This window comes from Myodes glareolus, chromosome 16 (genome assembly GCF_982192425.1).
Source record: "Myodes glareolus chromosome 16, mMyoGla1.1, whole genome shotgun sequence".
Lineage (NCBI taxonomy): Eukaryota > Metazoa > Chordata > Mammalia > Rodentia > Cricetidae > Myodes > Myodes glareolus.
In genome coordinates this window covers 71751352-71761397 of record NC_142041.1, presented here as the reverse complement: position 1 = coordinate 71761397, position 10046 = coordinate 71751352, and the positions used below count along the sequence as shown (strand labels likewise).

The following is a 10046-nucleotide window of genomic DNA, read 5'->3' as shown; positions in this document are numbered from 1 at the left end:
AAGACAGCATCATGTAGACTTCTACATGAATATCTACCCTCTTGGCAAAAGTAGGGGAGTTTTATGTTTAGGCAATTAAAACAATTTTGACACAAAACTAAGTACAGATATCAGTGACCATATATTATAAATATATACAATCCAGAAAAGTCTCTAAACAAAGAACACTCATTAATGTAGGACACAACAATAAAAGTATGTACTTGAAGACAGGTAAGAACGTGGACTGCTCTTTCAGAATACACAGGTTCAATTCCCTAAACACACACCTATTCAAAACTGTCTGTAATTTCAGTCTGAACAGTTCTGTCTTGTTTCTTGGCCTTTAAAGGTGCTGTCTACACATGTCACACAGACATACATGCTAACAAACACCAATATACACAAAGTAACAATAAAATTTTTAAATATTTGAAATTATTATATATGAGATAAATTAGAGCATCTTTATTTTGTTATTTAAAATGTTCAATTTTCAACAGACATTTAAGATAAACATACAAAAAATACAATGTTACCCAAACAAAATATGGATAAAAACAATCTGATCCCTGATGATGGACAGCACTAGAAGCAAGTCAAACCAAAAATATATTCATTTTAAAGTGTATATTTATTTGAGAAAATATTTTTGCCTAATATAGAATGACTAATTTATATTTTACACATTAAAAATAGGGTTATTATCAGGCATATGTCCGGTATGCTTAATTTATTATTAATTAGCACAAATTAAATGGTGTTACTTGAATATCAAATTAAAACAAACAACTATTTAGCAATTTAGTTAAGCAATAAAAATTAGATGTTGGCTTTTTTGCAAAGATACATATTTGAAATGCATTATTAGTATAAGCTATAAGAATCTACTCATTTGTAATAAAATATGGATCAAACTCCAGCTGCCATTAGTAACATTCAGATTTTAATTAGGTTCCTTGAAGTTTATTTTCTTTGATGTAATCGATGAATCAGTTTTTAGAAAAATCAATTCTTGTTAATAACTGTGTCGACATTATATGAGATGCTTGGCAGTGCAGCTTGTCAAAACCATCACAATTAAAACGCTATTCAAATAAACTCATCACCAAGGATGGTTCTAATGAGGGGCGTGAAGGGAAAAAACCAATTTACTGTGTGGTATGAAGATTCTTCAAATAATTTTTTATTTTATCTTTTTGGTATTTCTCTTGGAATAGTCAAGAAAATGTAACAATGAAAAGAATATATTTTATATTACAGTAAACAATTAAAGGTCATATGGACAGAACTAGATGTAAAATATATACATTGTAAAAGTATTGATCTGAATTTTTTTTCAAGGTCTGATCATTTATTTGTTACCCTTATAGACTTATTTTTGACTGAACTGAGACTTAGAAGTAGAAGCTCTCAGCGAGGACAGCCTTCGCCTCTTGGCAATCTGTTCCTGGCACTTTTCTTTGGCTTCCTTCATTCTCTTGGTCAACAGTTTAGCATATTCTGCAGCCTCCTCCTTGGTTTTCTTTGTTCATTGCTTCTTCAGAGCAATACGCCGGGGGTTGTGTTGCAGGAAACGTGGAGTCACAAGACGCTGAATCTTTGGTGCCTTGGTCCTTGGCTTCTTACCTTCTTTGTTTTAAGGCTTTCTGACAATGTACTGGCGGACATCATCTTCTTTAGAAAGTTTAAAAAGCTTTCGGATTCTGCTAGCTCTTTTAGGTCCCAACCGACGAGGCACAGTAGTATCTATCAGTCCAGGAATATCCTTCTCTCCTTTTTTAACAATAACGAAGTTGAGAACGCTCAGATTGCCATCCTCAATGCATCCTCGGACAGACTTGAGCTTCCTCTATCCAGTTCTCCTTGGTCTATAACAAGAATGCCCCTTACTCAACAACAGTCACACTCTGCCATGGGTCAGGATATCTTGTATCATGGAAAAACCTTGTTTGTCATTGCCACCACTGATTCGGATAACGCAACCCTTCCACTCCACCCAGGGCATTGGCAGCCACTTCTGTGGCCATGCGCTTCTCATAGAAGGTCCGAAGCTTGCGTTCATCGTTCACTTCAATGAGTTTCTGGCAGCCGGTGACAGGGAAAGAGATATTCAGCTTCATCTTCGCACAGTCAACCACCTAGAAGGCACCACGAAAAAACGCAATATTTTTTTTAACTTTTTTTTTTATTTTTTTATTAAATTATAAAAGTTTCCATCTCAGCCCCTCCTCCCAACACCCTCCCACTCCCCCTACTCCCTCTCCTCCTCCCTCTCCATCCCCTAGAGCAGTCAGGATTTCCTGCCCTGTAAGAAGTTCAAGTTCCTCCCCCCTCCCTCCAGGTCCAGGGAAGGTGAGAGTCCAAACAGACTGGAGCGCCAAAATCCAGTATATGCAGAGGAAGCAAGTCCCAGTGTCATTGTCAATGGCTTTTCAAAAAGGCTCCGGGCCAGCCACATTCAGAGAATCCGGCCACATTCAGAGAATCTGGTTGGATCACGTGCTCGTTCAGTCCCAGTCCAACAGGCCTTGGTGAACTCTCATTATATCAGTCCCCTTGTATCAGTGGGTGCTCGCATCCCTCGCAGTCCTGATTACTTTTTTTATTTTCTTCATCATTCTGTTCCTCATTTGGACTGTGGAGTGCTCAGTTCGGTGTTCCAATATGGGTCTCCATCTGTATCGCCATCTAACATCGGATGAAGGTTTCCTGTGCCCTTGCCTTCTTTGGTCACGATCTCTTTCCTTCTGCCTCTCATTTGGACCTAGGGAGCTAGGTCCAGTGTTCCTACGTGGGTCTCCGCCTCCATCTCCATCCATCGCCAGATGAGGGTTCTATAGTGACATGCAAAATATTCATCAGTATGGTTGTGGGCCAAGGCCGGTTCAGGCACCCTCTCCTCTGTCCAGAGAACCATCTGAGGATCTCTCCTTGGACCGTGGATTCCCTTTATAATCAAGTCTCTTGTAAACCCTAAAATGATTCCCTTAGTGGAGGTATATACTTGCCTGATCCCATATCCATCCTTCCTCCCTCCCCCCCATCCCAGTCCCCTGATCTTTCCCCAATCCTCCCCTACTCCCTTCTCTCTAACCCTCTCCCTTTCCGACAACCTTCCCACCCCCCCATGCAACCGAGGTTACCTGGGACTCTTGTCTATTTCCTACCTCCTGGCGGATAGTTAAATAATCTTCATCAGGTTCATCTTCTTATTTAGCTTCTCTAGGATCACGAATAATAGGCTCAAAGACCTTTAATTATGGTTAGAATCCACTTATGAGTGAATACATACCGTGTTCCTCTTTTTGGGTCTGGCTTACCTCACTCAGTAAAGCGTTTTCTATTTCCATCCATTTGCATGCAAAATTCAAGATGTCATTGTTTTTTACCGCTGAGTAAAACTCTAATGTATATATGTTCCACACCTTTTTTAACCATTCTTCTATTGAGGGGCACCTAGGCTGTTTCCAGGTTCTGGCTATTATAAATAGTGCTGCTATGAACATAGTAGAACAAATGCTTTTGTAGTATGTTAGGGAATCTCTAGGGTATATTCCCAAGAGTGGAATTGCTGGGTCCTGAGGGAGGTTGACTCCCAGTTTCCTGAGAAACCGCCACACTGATTTCCACAGTGGCTGCACAAGTTTGCATTCCCACCAACAATGGATGAGTGTTCCCCTCATTCCACATCCTCTCCAGCATAGGCTATCATTGGTGTTTTTGAGTTTGGCTATTCTGACAGGTGTAAGATGATATCTCAAAGTTGTTTTGATTTGCATTTCCCTGATCGCTAAGGAGGTTGAGCATGACCTTAAGTGCTTTTTAGCCATTCGAAGTTCATCTGTTGTGAATTCTCTGTTAAGTTCAGTACCCCATTTTTTAATTGGGTTAATTAGAGTTTTAGTGTCTAGTTTCTTGAGTTCTTTGTATATTTTGGAGATCAGACCTTTATCTGTTGAAGGGTTTGTGAAGATCTTTTCCCAGTCAGAAGGTAGCCTTTTTGTCTTACTGACAGTGTCCTTTGCTTTACAGAAGCTTCTCAGTTTCAGTAGGTCCCATTTATTTATTGTTTCTCTTATTGTCTGTGCTCCTGGGGGTCTGCTTAGGAAGTGGTCTCCTGTGCCTATATCTTGTAGACTACTTCCCACTTTCTCTTCTATCAGGTTCAAAGTGGTCGGATTAATGTTGATGTCTTTTATCCATTTGGACCTGAGTTTTGTGCATGGTGATAGATATGGATCTATTTTCATTCTTCTACAGGTTGACATCCAGTTATGCCAGCACCATTTGTTAAAGATGCTATCTTTCTTCCATTGTATAGCTTTAGCTCCCTTGTCAAAAATCAGGTGTTCATAAGTTTGTGGGTTAATACCCGGGTCTTCTATTCGATTCCATAGGTCGACTTCTCTGTTGTTATGCCAATACCAAGCTGTTTTCAATACTGTTGCTCTGTAATAGAGTTTGAAGTCAGGGATGGTAATGCCTCCAGAGGTTCCTTTATTGTATAAGATTGTTTTGGCTATCCTGGGTTTTTTGTTTTGTCATATAAACTTGATTATTGTTCTCTCAAGGTCTGTGAAGAAGTTTGATGGGATTTTGATGGGAATTGCATTGAATCTATAGATTGCTTTTGGTAGAATTGCCATTTTTACTATGTTGATTCTCCCTATCCAAGAGCAGGGAAGGTCTTTCCATTTTCTGGTATCCTCCTCAATTTCTTTCTTCAAAGACTTAAAGTTCTTGTCAAATAGGTCTTTCACTTCCTTGGTTAGAGTTATCCCAAGATATTTTATGCTATTTGCGGCTATCGTGAAAGGTGATGTTTCTCTGATTTCCCTCTCTGCTTCTTTATCCTTTGTGTAAAGGAGGGCTACTGATTTTTTGGAGTTGATCTTGTATCCTGCCACATTACTAAAGGTGTTTATCAACTGTAGGAGTTCTTTGGTAGAGTTTTTGGGGTCGCTGATGTACACTATCATATCGTCTGCAAATAACGAAAGTTTAACTTCATCTTTTCAAATTCGAATCCCCTTGATCCCCTTATGTTGTCTTATTGCTATTGCTAGAACTTCAAGCACTATATTGAAGAGGAATGGTGAGAGTGGACAGCCTTGTCGTGTTCCTGATTTTAGTGGAAAGGCTTTGAGTTTCTCTCCATTCAATTTGATGTTAGCTGACAGCTTGCTGTATATTGCTTTTATTATATTTAGGTATGATCCTTGTATACCTAGTCTCTCCAACACCTTTATCATAAATGGGTGTTGAATTTTGTCAAATGCTTTTTCAGCATCCAATGCAATGATCATATGGTTTTTATCTTTCAGTTTATTTATATGATGGATTACATTGATAGATTTGCGTATGTTGAACCAACCCTGCATCTCTGGGATGAAGCCCACTTGATCATAATGGATAATTTTCCTAATGTATTCTTGGATTCGGTTTGCCAGTATTTTATTGAGTATTTTTGCATCAATGTTCATGAGTGATATTGGTCTGTAATTCTCTTTCCTGTTTGTGTCTTTGTGTGGTTTTGGTATCAGGGTAACTGTAGCTTCATAAAAAGAGTTTGGCAGTGATTCTTCTGTTTCTATATTGTGAAATACATTAAGGAGTATAGGTATTAGCTCTTCCTGGAAGTTCCGGTAGAATTCTGCATTGAAACCATCTGGTCCTGGGTTTTTTTTGGTAGGGAGATTTTTAATAACAGCTTCTAATTCTTCACGACTGACAGGTCTATTTAGATTGCTCACCTGTTCTTGGTTCAACTTTGGTATATGGTGCTTATCTAAAAAAATGTCCATTTCTTTTACATTTTCCAACTTTGTGGCATATAAATTTTCGTAGTAAGATCTAATGATTCTCTGGATTTCCTCTGTGTCTGTGGTTATGTCCCCCTTTTCATTTCTGATCTTATTAATTTGCATGTTCTCTCTCTGCCGTTTGATTAACTTGGATAGGGGTTTGTCGATCTTGTTGATTTTCTCCAAGAACCAGCTTTTTGATTCATTGATTCTTTGGATTGTTTTCTGTGTTTCTATTTTGTTGATTTCAGCCCTCAGTTTGATTATTTCCAGTCTTCTACTCCTCCTGGGTGAATCAGCTTCTTTTTTTTCTAGATCTTTCAAGTGTGCTGTTAAATCTCCAATGTGTGCTTTCTCCGTTTTCTTTAATTGGGCACTTAGTGCTATGAACTTTCCTCTTAGCACTGCTTTCATAGTGTCCCATAGGTTTGAGTATGTTGTGTCTTTATTTTCATTAAATTCAAGGAAGACTTTAATTTCTTTCTTTATTTCTTCCTTGACCCAGGGGTGATTCAGTAGTTGACTGTTCAACTTCCATGAATTTGTTGGCTTCCTGGGGGTAGCACTGTTCTTGAATTCTAACTTTAATCCATGGTGGTCTGACAAGACACAGGTGGTTACTAATATTTTTTTGTATCTGTGGAAGTTTGCTTTGTTACCCAGTATGTGGTCAATTTTCGAGAAGGTTCCATGAGCTGCAGAGAAGAAGGTATATTCTTTCCTATTTGGGTGGAATGTTCTATAGATGTCTGTTAAGTCCATTTGATTCAATACCTCCAATAATTCTCTTATTTCTCTGTTAGGTTTCTGTCTGATTGACCTGTCCATTGGTGAGAGAGGAGTGTTGAAGTCTCCTACTATTAGTGTGTGTGGTTTGATGACTGCCTTGAGTTCTAGAAGTGTTTCTTTTACATAAGTAGGAGGCTTTATATTAGGGGCGTAGATATTCAGGATTGAAACTTCCTCTTGATGAATTGTTCCTGTTATGAGTATAAAATGTCCATCTCCATCTCTTCTGATTGATTTTAGTTTGAAGTCAATTTTGTTGGAGATTAGAATGGCCACACCTGCTTCTTTCTTAGGTCCATTTGCTTGAAAAACCTTTTCCCATCCCTTTACTCTGAGTAGGTGTCTGTCTTTGTGGTTGAGGTGTGTTTCTTGTAAACAGCAGAATGTTGGATCCTGTTTTCGTATCCAGTCTCTTAGTCTGTGCCTTTTTATAGGTGAATTGAGTCCATTAATATTAAGTGATATTAATGACCAGTGGTTGTTGACTCCAGTTATTATTACTTTTTGTTTGTTTGATTAATAGAGTTTGTATGTGTCCCTTCTTTGAGTTAAGCTCGTGAAGGGTCGCTAGATGTCTGAGTTATTGTAAGCAGTGCTGGCAATGTTGGACTCCTTGGGTTGCGATTTTCCTTCTATTACTTTCTGTAAGGCTGGGTTTGTGGCTGCGAATTGTTTAAATTTGTTCTTATCCTGGAATATTTTGTTTTCTCCATTGATAGTGAATGATAGCTTGGCTGGGTATATTAGTCTGGGCTTGCATCCATGGTCTCTTAGTTTCTGCAGTACCTCTATCCAGGACCTTCTGGCTTTCATGGTTTCCATAGAGAAGTCCGGTGTAAGTCTGATAGGTTTACCTTTATAAGTTACTTGCCCTTTTTCCTTTGCAGCTCTTAATATTCTTTCTTTAATCTGTATGTTTTGTGTTTTGATTATTATATGGCGAGGGGATGTTTTTTTTTGATCAAGCCTATTCGGTGTTCTGTATGCTTCTTTAACCTTCATAGGGATATCATTCTTTAGATTGGGAAAGTTTTCTTCTATAATTTTGTTGAATATATTTTCTGGTCCTTTGGTCTGCAGTTCTTCTCCTTCTTCAATCCCTATTATTCTTAGATTTGGTTTTTTTATTGTGTCCCAGATTTCTTGAATGTTTTGTGATGAGAATTTGTTGGATTAGCTGTTTTCTTTGATCAGAGCATTTATTTTCTCTATGGTATCTTCAGACTCTGAGATTCGTTCTTCCATCTCTTGTATCCTGTTGGTTATGCTTGATTCTGTGGTCTCTGTTCGTTTACCTAGATTTTCCATATCCAGCCGGCCCTCGTTTTGTGTTTTCTTCATTGCCTCCATTTCAGTTTTCAATTCTTGAACTGTTTCCATTACCTGTTTGATTGTTTTTTCTTGGTTTCCCAGTATATCATTCATGGATTTACTCATTTCTTCGATTTTTTTTATATTTTTCATCCATTCCTTTACTCATTTCTTCAATCTTTTTGTTATACTTCTCATCCAGTTCTTTAAGGGAGTTATTCATATCCTGTTTAAGGGACTCTATTGCTTTCATAAGGGCATTTTTTTCCCGCTTCTTCTGAATTAAGAGGTTCAAGTCCTTCTATTGTAGGGTCATTGGGTTCTGGTGTTTTCAGGTTGCTTTTTAGATTGTTGGAGGAGTTCTTGCCTTGGCGTCTGCCCATCTCTTCCTTCAAATGCTCTCTACTGGATCTTCTAGTACCAGGTCAGGTTCCCTTGTTGGGCAGGGAATTCACTGACAGAAGGCCTACCTTTCCTCAGGCAGTCTATGGAAACACAGGCACTCCCTACTATCGGGTTGCACTCACAACCCAGGCCCAGCGAGCAAGGGAGTTGCTCTGGGGAGATCTTGTGGCCCCAGAGGGAAGGGGGGAAGAGAGGAAGGTGTACCTGGATAAAGGCTGGGACAGGATTCAGGAGAGCTCCGCAGGGAGGAGTCGCCTCTGCCTGGTGAACAGATTGTCAAGGGGGGCGGGGAAAGGCTGAATTCCTCCTAGCAGAAGCCCTCTGGCCAGGAGAAAACTCACCACTCCTCCAATGGAAGTCTGCTAGAAGATCACTCTCTCTTGCTGGCCAGGAATGTGATTGAGCTGGATAAAGCCTGGGAGGGGATTCAGGAGAGCTCCGCAGGGAGAAGTCGCCTCTGCCTGGTGACCAGATTGTCGAGGGGGGTGGGGAAAGGCTGAATTCCTCCTAGCAGAAGCCCTCTGGCCAGGAGAAAACTCACCCCTCCTTCACTGGGAGTCTGCTAGAAGTTCCAAAAACGCAATATTTTTAAATATTAAGAATATATTTGTGGTTAATCTTCATGTTCCTTTTTTTTTTTACTCTAATCACTGTGCAGGATCTGAAAGGCAAAATAGGATTCAAATCTAGACATATTGGAACATGGAATCCCCAGTCCCATGAGCAAAGCAAAGCTGTATTTGGTCATATGTACTGGAACAGTCAATTAGATCCAAAAGAAACATGGATTCCCTCAATAAACTTTGTCTTTCTTCATGATGCTTTATATATTCTTCAAATTCCTACAACAGAGATCTGGATAGAACCAAGCATTTTGTACTGTCCATGGATTTCCTGAATATTCACTGAGACTCATTAGCTCAGTGGACAAAAGAGTTCAAAGCAACGAAAATGACTTTCCTGAATTAAGATGATACTTTTATCATTAAGTCGAGAAAGTTAAAAAGTATTGTAGCAAATTGAATTTCTTTTAGCATATTTCCATAGAAAACTAATGAAAGCCACACCAAGGCTTTATAGAGTTAAGCTCTATAAACATGAATCCATAGAGATAAAAGGGCAAATTCAAAATGTCAAAGACATTACAATTTTAATTATTTACATATTTTATATTTTTATCCTCAAAGTGTTCTATTTCTTTTTTCTGTCTGAGAAAAAAAAATTAACTGTAGAACATCTCAGGCTCTTTTCATGTTTCTTATATTGTTATAAACAATATATAAGAATAATATAGTTACTTATGATTCTGAAATTTTAGTCACTGAAATTTTACTCTGTGATTGTCTGTAGGAGCTGATAATATATCCTGATGGGTCTGGTAAGACATGCTACAGTGATTTCTATTTTTTTATTTATTTTTAAATTTTTTTCTACATTTTTCTCTTCTCACCACCCTGCCTCTCCCCTTTCCCCTTCAACGCTTCACCAAGGTCCCCATACTCTCAATTTACAAAAGAGCACTTGTATTTTTCTACTTCCCATTTAGATTAGATCTATGTAAGTCTCTCTTAGTGTTTTCATTGTTGTCTAAGTCCTCTGGGATTGTGGTTTGTAGGCCAGTTTTCTTTGCTTTATGTTTGAAAACTACCTATGAGTGAGTACATGTGATAATTGTCTTTATGTGTCTGGGTTACCTCACTCAAAATAATGTTTTCTAACTCCATCCATTTTCCTGCAAAATTCAAGATGTTGTTA

General features: G+C 38.6%; 1 pseudogene; it reads right to left on the bottom strand.

Moving 5' to 3' along the window:
- Positions 1-1376: 1376 nt before the first annotated feature.
- Positions 1377-2102, bottom strand: LOC125391120 (small ribosomal subunit protein eS6 pseudogene; annotated as a pseudogene).
- Positions 2103-10046: the final 7944 nt, after the last annotated feature.